The 15,007-nt window shown below is 34.2% G+C and overlaps 1 protein-coding gene and 1 pseudogene across 12 annotated transcripts in view; both read left to right on the top strand.

Moving 5' to 3' along the window:
- The window catches only part of LOC124451519, a 53,575-nt pseudogene that overhangs the window by 35,652 nt on the left and 2,916 nt on the right, over window positions 1-15,007 (top strand).
- The window catches only part of LOC124451505 (brefeldin A-inhibited guanine nucleotide-exchange protein 2-like), an 87,799-nt gene continuing 84,733 nt past the window's right edge, over window positions 11,942-15,007 (top strand). For all 12 annotated transcript variants that reach the window (XM_047002139.1, XM_047002138.1, XM_047002137.1 and 9 more), the window contains exon 1: window positions 11,942-12,016. The gene's annotated coding sequence lies outside the window, so the exon portion shown is untranslated. The remainder of the gene's footprint in view (window positions 12,017-15,007) is intronic.

Here is a 15,007-nt window from a genome sequence, read left to right as displayed (position 1 = left end):
GAGTTTCCGCCTTTCTGCATCTGTCTCTTTTTCTTGAAGTAATCGTTGCTTAGTTAGCTCTCTTTCAAATTTCAGTTTCTGTTGCTGCTCCAATTCACAAAATCTTCCTGTGCTGCCAGCTCTACTCATTTCAACTCGTTAGTGATGTGTCGTATACATTCATCAGCCTCAGTTAATAAGTCTTCCACTTCTTTCGACCATTCTTGCACTTCTTCTTCAGTTTTACCATTACTAAGCATTTCATCTTCAACACATTTCTTGAGTTGATATACTGCTGTTGAGCTTGTTGCAAATGACAACCGCTGTCGTTCCATGTCCTCCTTATCTCCTTTAGACACGATGTATTCAGTTCTATTCATGCGGAATTTCAAGGTTTTTGACTTGGCAGTCAGGTTGATAAGATTTACTACCATCTTTAACAATTTGTACTGAAATTCTTCGCAAAATTTCAGGAGAAATTTGTCCTTTTGATCAATTTAACGTCACCGTATGTATGCTCACACGTCATAAATTTTGCGATTCAAACCTGCAGTATCGTCCTAATCCATTTCAATCCTGCAGGGGTCGCCATTGTTTTGGAAACAGGGAAATGTTTCTTTAAAGTTTCCTAATGTACTCACAATCTCAGGTTGATATTTTTGCTTTATTTTTTAAAACAAAGGAAATACGCTTATAAGCAACATACGAACATCGTTATTATTTTCATCCCCCCAAAAACCAAAACTCACATGATTAGTCTTCACAAAATTAACAAAAATTTTCCAACATTGTAATGTAAAGATTAGGTTCCAGAGGTCAAAATAAACTCATGATAACTTGTACATTTCATCATCAATAATTATTTTTTAATATAATTACACTTTAGTAAACAATACAATGTATAAATGTAAAGTAAAGATTATGTTCAAGTGGTCAAAATGAACGTCAGATAACGTACATATTTGATCATCATTCATTTTGCACGTAATTTATTCTAAGATGAACGTTGATTTAGCATGCACACTGAGAAACTGAAATCAAGATACTTGTTTCGTTTTCCAACGTGTCTAACTGTTTTAGTTACTTGAATCAAATCGTGTAACAACACAAAGTCGAGAAATTTCATTGACTGTCAGGCCAGGCCCGCCGTGAGGTGATAGGCAAGGGGGCATTTTGCTTTGGACCAGTAATACAATAGAGGGCGGCGCCTCCTCATTTGGACACGTGAAAATTGCAAAATTGAAGTTTATAGAAAAAGTAATGAATGATTTGTGCATGTGTTTGTACTTTTCTTACGTTATCTCATAATGCAGAAGACATTCATCAATTGTTCAGTTTTTAGAAATTCTCGTAACATCTTCAAACGGAATCACGCTTTAAGTGTTATCAATATGAGCAGGCATGTGGCTAAGATGTAAAATTTGTGGGAACAACAACATTTTTGGGGAGGGGAGGAGTTGTAGACGCCAAGTTATACTGTATTATAACAATAATATAATTTATCACTAGTTAGTTTTTGTGGGTAGCCGCTGTGCATGCGTGGCTAACTACTATGCCATACTGAAAAAGTGTCTGAGTGAGGCAGTGAGGCAGGCAGTGTTTTTTCGTCGTGATATCCTCGGCTGTGTCATCGGTGATAGTCGCATATGCGAACGATCGCGCATAGAATTGTTTTAAGTAAAGTCAATACTTATGTTGTTCTTTAATTACCTATGCTTTAGAGCGTTTAATCTGCACTTTGTTTTATTGACTATAGTCAAAACCTTGCAACTGAAAATATCATTCATTTATACGCTTTACTGGTGGTTACAGAAGTCAAATATAACCTATAGGGGAACATTTTGTACATTTTAAATTATACCCTTTTTCGCAATCTTACTCCACATTTCTAGAATAAAAAATGGCTTCGCCACCTAAAAAATTAAAGATTGAGGAAAATGGATCTCGTTTGAGTAAACTTTTAATCAATAAAGGAACCCAAGCCTTAAAAACAACATTGCAATCTTTATTAAAGCCATCAAGCTTAGCTGGTAAACTAAAAGATCCCTCTACAAAGAAGACACTAACATCTTTGAAATTTAAAGTCATCAAGAATGAGCAATGGGATCTTCTTTACCCGTCAGTTGGTGACCCTGACATTGAAAACTTTGATATCACATTATTAACTGTCTTATTGCGTAACATATGTGGTCTAACAGAGCCACAAGGTGGATGGAATAATTTTCCTTCCTCTTCAGATACTTCAATCTCAGCAAATATTGCACGAATAAAGTTTTATCGAAACAAAGTGTACGGTCACATAACTAAAACTAGTGTAAGTGATAGTGATTTTAAGGACTTGTGGTAAAAAATTTCAATAGCATTGGTTGGTCTGGGTATTCAACAAACTGAAATAGATGAATTAAAGAAAGCTCCCCTTAGTCCCGCTGAGGCAAATTATATTAAAATGTTAAAAGACTGGTATGAAGAAGAGCGACAGCTAAACGATGTTGCTAAGAAAACCAACGAAAATGTAAAAAAATTAATAAAAAAATTTGAAGCTATGAACAATAAAGTAGAGGAAATTAAACAAGATATAGCAACAAAAGCTCATGTAACCTGAATGAGAGAAATGATACAGGACAAAATATGCTCAGACCTCAAAAACTTGGAAAGTGTAAGTTTAATGGTCCTATAAAAGATCTTAACAAGAAATACCTTGAAGGCACTAGACAGTGATTATTTGAAAAACTCGACACTTGGTTTAACGATAGAAGTGAAAATGCTTCTAATGTCATGATTTTAATTGCCGGTCCTGGCGTTGGTAAAAGTGTGTTTGCTGCTGAGTTGTGTCGACGATATTCTGAAAAGAAGAAACTTGCTGCTTCTCATTTCTGCAGATATAATCGATCAGATGAGAGAAATCCTCGAATGTTGATAGAATCATTGGCTATTAGCATGTGTGATACAATATTAGATTTTAAATGTAAACTGAATGAAGAATTACAGAGAAACCATTCCAAAGAATCGATCACCGATAAATTCCTTGCTTTATTATATAATCCATTGCATTCATTGGAAGATCATGAACCAATGCTTTTGGTTATTGATGCCTTATATGAAAGCCAAGTTGATGGCAAAAGTGAATTGTTGGAATTGATTGCAAAAGAGTTTGACCTACTGCCTAAATGGATTAAAATCTTCATCACCAGTCGTCCAGAACGTCCGGTTCAGAAGGAGTTGAAATACATGAATCCTGTGGAAATTACAACTCGTCCTCGTGATAAAAGCAACGAAGAAGACCTGCATAAGTATTTGAGACATCAGTTGAATGATCGGATGCAGGGATATCGCCACGTTCTATTTTTATTAGTTAAAAAATTTGAGGGTTCGTTTCTGTACGCTTACCACGCACAAGAGAGTTTGAAAAAAGAAAAAATTGAGCTAACTGTCGAAAATATTGAACGATTGTTTCCTACTGGGTTGTGTAAATTTTACACAGAACAATTCAAGAGATTAAATAGATCATTGAAAGGAATAAGTTTATCGACACACAAAACCGTTATTTCCGATAAAAACTTTAGGGAATGTCTTGAAATGTTGGTGACTTTTCGAAACATTTTGCCTTTGTCTTTTCTTTTCCAATGTTTAGGTTTTTCTGATGACATAAATGAGTTTAAAGATCGTAGAAAAATACTTGAAGTGTTTTCTCAAATTCTCCCAGTTTACAATGATTATTTAACCATGTATCATAAGTCTCTCGTTGATTGGTTGAAATCAGATGGTTACGAACAGCATGAGTTTACAGTTGATCCAAAAAATGGTCACAAGTTTTTATGGCATGCTTGTGAGAAAGTATTTAAACACATCAAGACAATAAACATTTATGAAGATCAGATGAACACTGCTATGATTAAATATGCTTTGCAGAATGGAATCTATCATATGTCAAAATGTGGCGAAAATGTTGACTTTAGCTGGGCAGTAGATGTCAAAGTGGCTTGTGCGAGGTTAATGGGTGTGGGAGACATTAATAAATTTGAATTAGTTAAAATCTTGACGGAACTACAAACATGCTTGAGAAAAGATGTATTTGGTAAAGAACTATTTTATTTGTTTGAGGAAATAAAATATCATGCATCGTTAGGTGGCAGCTTATCGTATTTACAAATTATTGCAAACAGAATTCATGTCAGTAACGAAAAAAGATTATTGGCAAGGGATTTATTGAAACAAGGAAAGTCTTCTTGGTTTGAAGATTTAGGCACAACATATTTAACAAAACGTCATCATTTGACTGTCTCCTTGAGTGCTAACGTTACATCTCTTTCTGTGTCGTCCAATGAAGAACTTCTTGCTGTAGGATATGAAAATGGTCAAATATCTATTTTTGAACTTCCTGAAATTACAGAAAGATGCATTCCTGGCACTGTACGTGATGATTCATGGCTGAAGGAATGGGACGAGGATGACAAATTTGCTTCCCAGTGTGAAGTCTATGGCTATCCAACATTTGTGAACTTTGGTTTTGTACATGGAAACATGTGTTGTTGCTCCTTTCACCCACCGGAAAGAGACAGGTAACCAGTGATGGATCTACTAAAGTAAAGTTGTGGGACGTTAACAATGGAGGTTTGTTATTATGTTTACAGTCAGATGATGTCGTTAATCGTTGCTCTTTCTTAGATTCTGGTTTGTTTATTACAGCAAGATATGTAAAAGATTACGATGAACTTCCTAAAGATGTGTTCACTGCATGGAATTCATTATCTATGCAAAGAATCGATCGACGCTGCTTTGTTGATTACCAAAAACTACAATGCACCGATAAATATTCAGAGTTGTTTATTGCAGAATTCGTCAAGACTTCGTATGTTTTCAATTCCCAAAGGCAATCGATATTTTATCCCAACCTTTACCTTTAATGACAACACACCATTATCGTGACTGTATTTTTTATCGTACAAGCCAGAATGGAAAGCTTTCTGAAATCACTCAGTTGACAAAATACAACGATCATAGAGAAATCGAGTTTTGTTCACCAAATGCTAGGTGTCCATGTTTTTGGAGGAATCTAAAAAATGTCCATCCAATCTCGTTCAAGGAATTTTACGTTGTGCCGTATTTTTCCAAGCTGAATATTTTCAAAACTGATCAATATTTGGAGACCTTCATTTATCTTTAAGAAGTTTGAAATTAAATGTTGTTGTTTTTCACCGGATGGATCTTTTTTTCCTGCTTTCGCTGTTGGTGACCACGTCAACATTCATATTTGGAGCATTGAACGTTGCACTATTATTCAAACTGTACCAATGCAACTGAAGAATGCATTAGGATGCTGGTGGTCGGATGGTTTACTGTGGATATGTGAAGGTTCTGATCAACTTACGAAGATATCAACTTCGTCTGAAAATTTTGTAGATTCTACTCAAGCAAAGTATGTTAACATTGGATTTAAACCTGGAAAAATCTTAACATTTGGCGATGTCTTAGTTTGTATTAACGAAGAAAAATATGTTCAAGTTGTTAGAATTACCAAGGGTGAGATACAGTACAACAAAAGACTTCCTGTTGATAGTTCAAAAGTTGAAGCAGCAGCTGTATCACCTGATAATTCTGTTATTTTAACTGTAAACAAAATAGAATACACATTATGGAAATGGAGAAATAACAACAATGAACATTACTTGAAACCTTGGCATACTGCAGAAATACCCACAACGTCTTTTATTGAAAAATTTGTTCCACAACAGATAATTGTAAATGATCTAAAGTTGTATCTCCGTTGCTCTATAAGTGATAGTAACCAAGCGGTCATTGCATTCTTTTTTGAAGTCGACTATAACGACTGGAGAACTGGCATTTATGTAATTAATGTGCATAAAAACAATGAAGTACGTGCGATTTTCCATAGTATCGTTGGATTTTCATGTTCTAGCATAATCGTACATAAATCATATTTCATTGGTCAATCTCATAAAACTTTGGTTGCTGTAGATTTAAACAGTGGTGAAATATGCACTAAATTTGGCGAAAAACTTGGCGATATTTTTATGTCTCTTATAACTATACATTCCAACACAGGAACTTTAGCTTTAGTAACAAGTGGTGGATGCGGAATTAAATTTTTTAACTTAATGTTCCTGAATGAATCCACTAAGTCAACCTTTGTAGTTATATTAATCCATCGTATTTACTAACATAACATATCACTTAAAACCAACATAAAATGTTCTATATATCATAAAAGGACTGTTATTTATGGTATCAACAACGAACTCAAAAATACTGTAGAAAAAATGGTCCATATCCTTTGTTTTAACCGTGGAAAAACTGTCTGTTTTTAATTATGTAAAAATATCACGGACAGAGAGAGAGATTAGTTTTTTGTAATATCAAGTAAAGATCGTTTTCATCCTATGATTCCCGTCAACTTTCAAATATATATTTGGAGAATTCAACACTGTAACATTGTCAAAGTTGTGATGAAATTGAGAATATCACACGAAGATGTTGATTGTCGTAAGGATGGTCGCTTGTTTTACATGTGAAAATTACCAAAAGTGAGAACCTTTGATCTCTGAACGAACTTTATGTTGATGGTTTACTTTTTAATACAAATGTATGGTCAGATAATTTGGTTATATTTATTATATATTAAACGTTCACTACATAGAAATGAAAGAATGTCGACAACTCATTCATTGTTAGTCATTTGACAATAAGGTGTTGTTGTGGATGAAGATCATTTTCTTTGAATTGTAGAGTGACTTTCTTTGAACATTCTTTCAAAAACTGTAAATAAAATTTACCTTGCGCATGCTAATATCGTGGAAACAAGTTTTGTATGATGTTAAAAATTCACATTTATAAAACACCATCATGAAGTCATGTAATGTCGTTGGGTTTTATGGTCATTAGTTGAAAAATGTGAGAGATCATTTCTGTACGTTTATTATGTACATATGACCTTAAAGACAGAAAATGTTATATACTGTCAACAATTCCCGTATGTAAAAACATCATCATGGCGTAATGTCAATAACTGTGATAAAAATTAATGAATAAAACTTGTACGATTTTGACTCAAGTTCATTTGAACTGAAGAAGTGAATTTTTTGAGTACAATTCATTCGATTAAAGTATTGAAGAATGATAAACTTCACTTTCTATTTTCAAACTTTTAAAATAAAGTTTATCATTTTAATGTTGATGGTAATACAACGTACAATATATAGCTACAGTTCTAACTTGTAACAATTGTACACAACAATAAACGTTATACTGATAATTTTGAAGATCCATGTGCTTTAAACACTTTAATGTAACAGATTTTTCAGGTTCTAAATTTGGGTCATCTTTTAAAAAAGAGGTACGTTTAGCGTACATTTTGTTGTCTTTAACGATTAGTAAACAACTAAGCTAAACATTGGAGTTTTTCAAAATAAATATGTTTCAACATCTCGTGATGCCATTTTCAGTATTAGTGACAACATTATCTATATGAGATAACATATATGATAGTAATGTGATACAGTGATAGTTTATTTAAATATAAGTTGATTATATACAGTAAAATATTGACATGAATTAATGATAAATGTGTTTACAAGTTCTTCTCTAATTTAAAATTTTAAAAGCTTAAGTTTTTAATGTTTTCTTACTTTACAAAAGGGAGGGACAACTAAGGACAGAGTAATAAAATTAGGGCAACCTCTCGAGCAGGTGCAACCCTCAACCTTCGATCTCCGGCTTGCACTGATCTGCTTTTGAGTTCTCCCAAAGTTTTCCTCGGTTTGCATAAGCCTGCGCATAAACATTAAACATCTTTTATTTCTTAATTGCATGATCATTGAGTTACATTTAGGCTTCATTTGACAAAATTTAAGGCTTTGGCTGCCTTTTACACTGTATACCATTGCATTTAGCAATATCACTGACTTTTAATACATAGAAAATTTTAACCTGCAACGATAGCAATTCTATACAATAAACAGGGCCTTATTTTTGTTCACAAATATAAAGTTTGATGTTTGAAACAGGCGTTAAAATTTTGTTCAAACACGTTAGAGGATTAATTATTGTAGGTTTCAATGGTCATATGCACCAGCCAATAAAAATAAAAAATTTTATCGTGACGTCGATGTCAGAAGTGTGAAAGTATTTAAATTCGTATGTGTCTACTTTAACGTCAGTCAAGTCGCTTTAACTTTATAGAGAGGAAATGTAAGTACTGTGTATTTACTGGCGAACAGGCGAAGTAAGAAATATATGGAAGAAATTAGCACGTCTTGTTAAAACTTTCGTAATGTGAAGGATTTTACTATTCGCGACTAAAAGGGTCAAATTTAAAGTGGGAAATATGTTCAGAAAGGATGGTCCCTGATATCTGTACTGTATTTGTTAAATATTGAGGTTACACCATAAATGGAATGATAAAAAGTTATTAAAAGAACATTGTATAACATGAACGAACATTTATGTTGGACTATTTAACTAACTACATTCTACAAATATGGAGAAGTGGCAAATGCAAAAGAGAATGAAGAAACATGATGCAGGTTTTAAAGTTCGTAATTAGAGTTGACAAGTTTTAAATTTAGTTTGCATTTGTATGTGGTTATTATGAAGGATCACGGTGGTCTATTTTTACAATTTGAAGATAAATGAAAAAATCATGTTTAAACTAGGATTTTGTGATTAAATCTTTCAATTTTTTGTTGTCAATATAAAAGGCCAAGTGCTGCAAGTAAAAAGTTGCTGTTCACTCGTTATTTTTTTTTAAATGGATACTAAAATATTTCAGTTTCTAAAGAAAAATTACAACACAATAGTCTATTTTAAAAAGCGTTCATTGAATTTCTAAGAGAAAAAAATTTCGCTAAGTACTTGCACGAAGCATAAAAACGTATGCGATCAACAAAAAAGCAAGAGACATCAAGTAACAGGAGTCAGATTGTAAAAAAAATTTTAAACTACGACGTTATTTGAAACTGAATCAAATTATCAAAGGTTTCAATAATATAACGCGTGAAATGATTGCTCTGTATTAGCCTGTACAAACGTGCATATCTGAGCTACATCAATTATATCAATTAAAGATAATTTGCAACTGAATCATGAATACATGTTAGAGAAAAATTTTAAACTTTTTTCTTGAAGTTATCTGTTTTGCATTACTATTATTTACAAAAGACCTAAAAAGTGCTTTTGTGTTTCTACTGGCTTATGCAAACCTAGAAACCTTTGTGAGAACTCTCTAGCTGGTGCAAACCGTTAATTTTCGGTGTAAAGCTTGCACTGACATTGTCTCCAGTTCTACCAAATGCCTCCTCTGTTTGCTTAACCCTGTACAACAATTAAGCATCTTTTATTTCCAAATCCCATCCTATATTCAGTCTTCACAATCCTCTTGTTCTAATTTTCTTCGTGGTTGTGAAAGAGGTGAGGTGTATCTTTTTGCTTACTAATTATCAATATACCAACAATTAAATTTTGATTTTATCTTCCTGTCATCCATTAATATCCATTCATATTAGCCATTAATGTCCATTTGTGTCCTTTATTGCAGACGCACAGACGGTCGTTGATGTAGATTTAAATTACGACTGTCAATTGGCTTTGTCAAATATCTTTCAAAGATTGATCAATGAGTTGTCTAAAGTTGCCCAAGGACGTCAAGCTATTGAATTAGGAGCGACACCAGTAAGTTGATGAATATGTTTCATAATGTTTACTTCTCTACGTTCTCTTGTTCATACCTATGCCACTCGAAAAGGATTGGAACGTAGTCTATTATTATAAAAAGGACTGGAACCTAGTCTATCAACATGAAAAAACTGGAGCATAGTCTATCAACATGAAAAAACTGGAGCATAGTCTATCAACATGAAAAGGACTAGAACATGTCTCTAATATTTTGTGCTGATAATGTTGATTATAATACATCTCTTTATCACGTTTTTATATGAATAGTATCAATGTCATCTTATTTTTATATGATTTTTCCAGGTTCAAGAACGCAGTATTCGTATCAAAGGTCTGGAATGTCTCGTTTCTATTCTTAAATGTATGGTAGAATGGAGCAGGGATCTTTACTTTAAACCTGATTCTCAGGTGGACGATAATTTTGGTGAGTGTTAACATCTTTATGAAACTGAAGAAACTCGTATGTAGCGAATATAAACTTAATATTTTTATACATTTCGATAAGTTATCGCTTTATGATCCATTGTACCCCTCTTTTGATATCGGTTACACTGACTATTTTGGTCTCCATCAAGATTCCATCTTTCTATACTCTGTATCTCCTATTTATCGAAGCTACTCCATTATTTTCTTATACACACGTTAATGTTCTTAATCGTAACTAGTTGTTCGACAATTGTAGTTAACCTCTCAGGATCTAAGTTATCCCTTAGTTATCTTTTTACCCTTGCTGGTCTCGCGGTGGATCAAGGCTATATCTTAATGTTTATTGTTACTTATTATTGACCCATGCTACCCTCTATGTTCTAGTCTATCTCTCAATAATCTATATTATCTTCCCGATGATCTAGGCTATCTGTTAATGGTCCAGGCTAACCTCTTAATGTTCCATGCGATCCCTTATTGATCTCCAAATCATCATAGTTATTCCTCAATACTTCTGTTTAATCTCTTCCATATAAATTTCCTGACAGATCTGGTTGAGGGTGCACCATCAATTTCTTCAAAAGGAAGCACCGAGGAGAATGAAAACGGGGGGGAACCCGGTGATCTACAATCTCAAAATACAGGGGGTAGTCATTCATCTCTTAATAGTACAAAAGCCATCGATGATGCTGAAGAATTCGAGAGTCTTAAACAGAAGAAAGAGACGAAAGAAAAGGGAATTCAATTGCAAGTTTGGTCAAAAATTTTGCTTATCTTCTGTACTTTTATTCAATTTTACGATTTACTTTAAGATTTAACAAGAATCCATCAAAAGGTATAAAATTCCTTCAATCTGAAGGTCTCCTTGGTGAGACAGCAACCGAAGTCGCTCAGTTCTTACACACTGATGATACACTAGACAAGGTGATGATCATTTTAGTCCATTTATATCCCTTGCAATCCTTATGTTTATGATACACTAGACAAAGGGATGATCATTTTACTCCATTTATATCCCGTGCAATCCTTTTGTTTATGATACACTTGACAAAATAATGATCATTTTAGACCGTCTTTATCTCTTGCAATTCTTATGTTTCATTTCACATGATGTTGTCTTCTTTCACTAAAGTTTTCATTTTGTCACATTTGCAGGCAATCTTTAAGGAATTTGTAGAAACATTAAATGTTGCTTCGGATTTTGACCCAGTGTTGCGTTTTATGGTTTTAGACTATGATTGGCGAGCTGATTGGTGATCCAGGACAGTAAGTATGTTTTTTCATAATTCCCTCGCCTAACAATCACGTGAAAATCACGTTAAGACGTTTGATTCTCATCTTAAGTATTTATTTCAACCTAAATTGAGTCAAGTAAAGTTGATTATGTTAATTTGTTATGAAGCCCATGGATGGTTTGCTCATGATACATGAAATAGTAAATCAGAAAATTTAATCGTAAAATGAAGAATGTCTAAAATATGTTTAAGGTTGCATTAAACTCCATGTAAAAGGACAAAAGCTGTTTGAAACTAGGCATTATCTTCAAATCTCTTGGTTATTTTGTCCATAAAAAACAAAACAATTTTTAAATGCTCAAAATTTCTCTATCCATTGAATAATATTGACAGAATTCAGTATGATTTGCTACTGTTCAAAATAAGCAAACAATAATAGACTTAGATCTATTATTCGTCATGTCCTCAACTGTTCGTCATATCCTCAACTGTTCCTCGTGTCTTCCTATACTTTTTGGATATGAACGGGAGATAATGTACGCCTATATAGATCAGTTGGATTTCACTGGTACCAATCTTGTGCAAGCTCTGCGATTGTTCTTACATAACTTCCGGCTTCCCGGTGAAGCGCAAAAGATCGATCGACTCATGGAGAAGTTTGCGAGTAGGTTCTGTGAAACGAACCCAAAGTAAGGACATGATTTGTGTCTTGTTATCTGTTGTTTTACATCTCGCATTGAATGCTGGTCCGTTCATTTTATATTTATCATTTGTATTTTAGTGACGATGTGTTTGCTAGTGCAGACGCTGCCTACGTTCTGGCTTATTCTATCATCATGTTGACTACTGATCTACATAGTTCACAGGTTACACAGACTTACTTTATTTGCAATGGTTTTCTATAAAAGTGACTTTATTTCTAACATCACGTGACTCCATTGTGGTCACGCGAGATTTTCATGGCGTTCATATGGAGCCTTCATTGGAATCACGTGAAAATTTAGCCTTTAGATGCGACATCGTAATCACGTGAAATTTTCTTTCAGGTTAAACGGAAGATAACGAAAGAGCAGTACATTCAAATGAATCGTGGTATAAATGACAGTAAAGATCTTCCATCTGAATATCTTGAAACAATTTATGATGATATTGCACAGAATGAAATCAAGATGAAACATACACCAAAAGTGAACAGTAGATACGATGCTACATGTATGTATTGCAATATTAATTCGAGAATCAAGGCTTAACTGAAAAAATTGTACAGATGCTAGGTAAAGGTCTTGACTGCGAAGTGTTGAGTCCTAGTTTTGAGATGAAGGTGAAGGTCTTGAGATGGAGGTGTCGGTCTTGAGATGGGTGTAGGAAAGGGGCTTATAATGGATATTGTGATGTTCGGTGTTGGTCTTAAGAGAGTTCCAATGCATTTTCATGGAAGTAAAGAGATTTTTATTGTGCTTCCACTTTACAGATTTACAAAGTGAGAAACATCGTCGTATGTTGTATTCTATGGAAATGGAGCAGATGGCGGAAAACGCCAAAACACAAATGGAAGAAGTAAGTCATATTCAGACGGATTTTGTCACGTCGACACAGATTGTTCACGTGAAGACAATGTTCAAGGTACGGGGGGTGGGGGTGGAGTCTTGAGGGTAATGTTTGTGGTGTATGTAAGGATTGATTAACGAAGCGTTAATTGTGATGTCAACTTATACGGACAGTGCCAAGTACGGAGGGCGTAGATTTCAAAACATGACGTTCATCTTAATCTTGTTAAAGAAAAGACTTAGATTTTATGTAATGAATGTTTGCGATAACTAAGAGTAAATCTGTTTGATAATCTAATATTTTAACTGACCAATGAATGATTTGACTGGATTTTCTTTTGAGATAATCCACTACTTAAGCTAAAGCTGCTTCTTACAACCGGTCCCAGTACCCATTGTTGACCATTTTGTTTTGTGTGTTTAAGGTTGCATGGAGTCCGTTTCTTGCCGCGTTCAGCGTCAATCTACAAGACAACGACGATCCTTCTGTTGCTTCATTTTGTCTTGATGGAATCCGCTGTGCAATACGAATATCTTGCATATTCAGCATGCCTGTAAGTTGATAAACACACAACATTCTGTTCATTTTATATATTTGGGTATGAAATAACGACATTAATGTCTCTGCATACCTTTTCATCCCTGGTGACCTTTCCCGGACATAAATATATATTCAAAAATATGTTGAATGTTGAATTGTTGAAATTTATGAATATATTTACGTAGTTACATACACGTCGTGTTCTTTGCGTGTTATATGTTCAAGGTTTAGATGATACTCATATGTATACAATAAAAACAGATGTTTGTTTACCTTTGAATTAATTGTCTGTTTGTGTACATATATGGATATATCAGGATGCATGTGAATGTGAAATAATCTTTTCTTAAAAGTTTTTCAATGGTTACAGTTAGTTATAATGATGTTAGGGAATATGAATGGAGATTCTTTACCATTAAGTTCATTTTTGATACTCCTAATAACTCTTTTCACATTGTAGTTGGAAAGAGATGCTTTCGTACAAGCGCTATCCAGGTTCACTTTACTTACTGCGACCAGTGGCACGCATATTCATGAAATGAAAACGAAGAACATCGAGACGATCAAGACACTTCTTACCATCGCTCAAACGGATGGTAATTACATCGGGAAGTCTTGGCTCGAGGTAGAGAGAATCGTCTTGCTATATATTATGGTTGGTGTCTACGACTGAAAATATGATCGGTTGTTTTTTTCATCAAAGGAAAAAGTCTAGGTCTTGTCTGTAGTGGAAACTTCACGATATTGCTACAGTCTTTAACTTTCATTTTTCCAAGTGCTTTGTTGACCGTATTCCATACCCTTCATCAGAGAATCGTATCACAAATGTACATCAGTAATAATTATGCATAAGAAAAGGAAGTTTTTTCTCAAGATATTTTTTATTTGAAGATATTTTCTACGTATGTATTTAACGTTTATGTTCGTCTTGTTGGACACTCGTTTTCGTTGCTCAAATGTTTGTTCCGCTCGGCGCATCTTTTTACGTTTCCCTAAAGTCATTGTTTTCATTCTAGATACTGAAATGCATTTCCCAACTTGAATTGGCTCAACTTATCGGTACAGGTGTGAAAACGCGATACCTTCACACGGCGTCCAGCGGTGTTACTAACTCACCCACAGCATTCACCGCAAACAAAAAGACATCTTATGATATAACTTCAGGTTGCTTATAACATTGTTGTGACCCTCATAGAAAAATGTTGGGTGCTTTTCTTTGCTTGTATTTCTATGAAGGTAGGATGCCTGTTGCCGCTGACTCGAAAAAAGCAGCTGGCTCACAGGAAGCCATTGGGGAGACCGCTGCACAAAGTGTTGTCGTTGCAGTTGACAGGTAACGTTTACTTTAATGATAGCTATGTGGATTGTGTTTTGTGACCTATCTCCCACCCCAGGGGCGAAGCTAGAACATTAATGCAGGGGGAGAGGTGAATATTCATATATATGGTATTATATTATGGTATTAACTAATTTCTTTTCAAATTAAATAAAGTCAAGCAAAACTAAATATATTAATATTCACCCCTCCCATCCAGCGTTCCGGCTTCACCTCTGCCCCTCTCCCAGGAATCTTTAAAATTGTCTTTAAGCTA

Source organism: Xenia sp. Carnegie-2017, unplaced genomic scaffold (assembly GCF_021976095.1).
Source record: "Xenia sp. Carnegie-2017 unplaced genomic scaffold, XeniaSp_v1 HiC_scaffold_24, whole genome shotgun sequence".
NCBI classification, from domain to species: Eukaryota; Metazoa; Cnidaria; class Anthozoa; order Malacalcyonacea; family Xeniidae; genus Xenia; species Xenia sp. Carnegie-2017.
The sequence above is the reverse complement of the archived record's forward strand: the minus strand, read 5'-3'. Positions and strand labels throughout refer to the sequence as shown.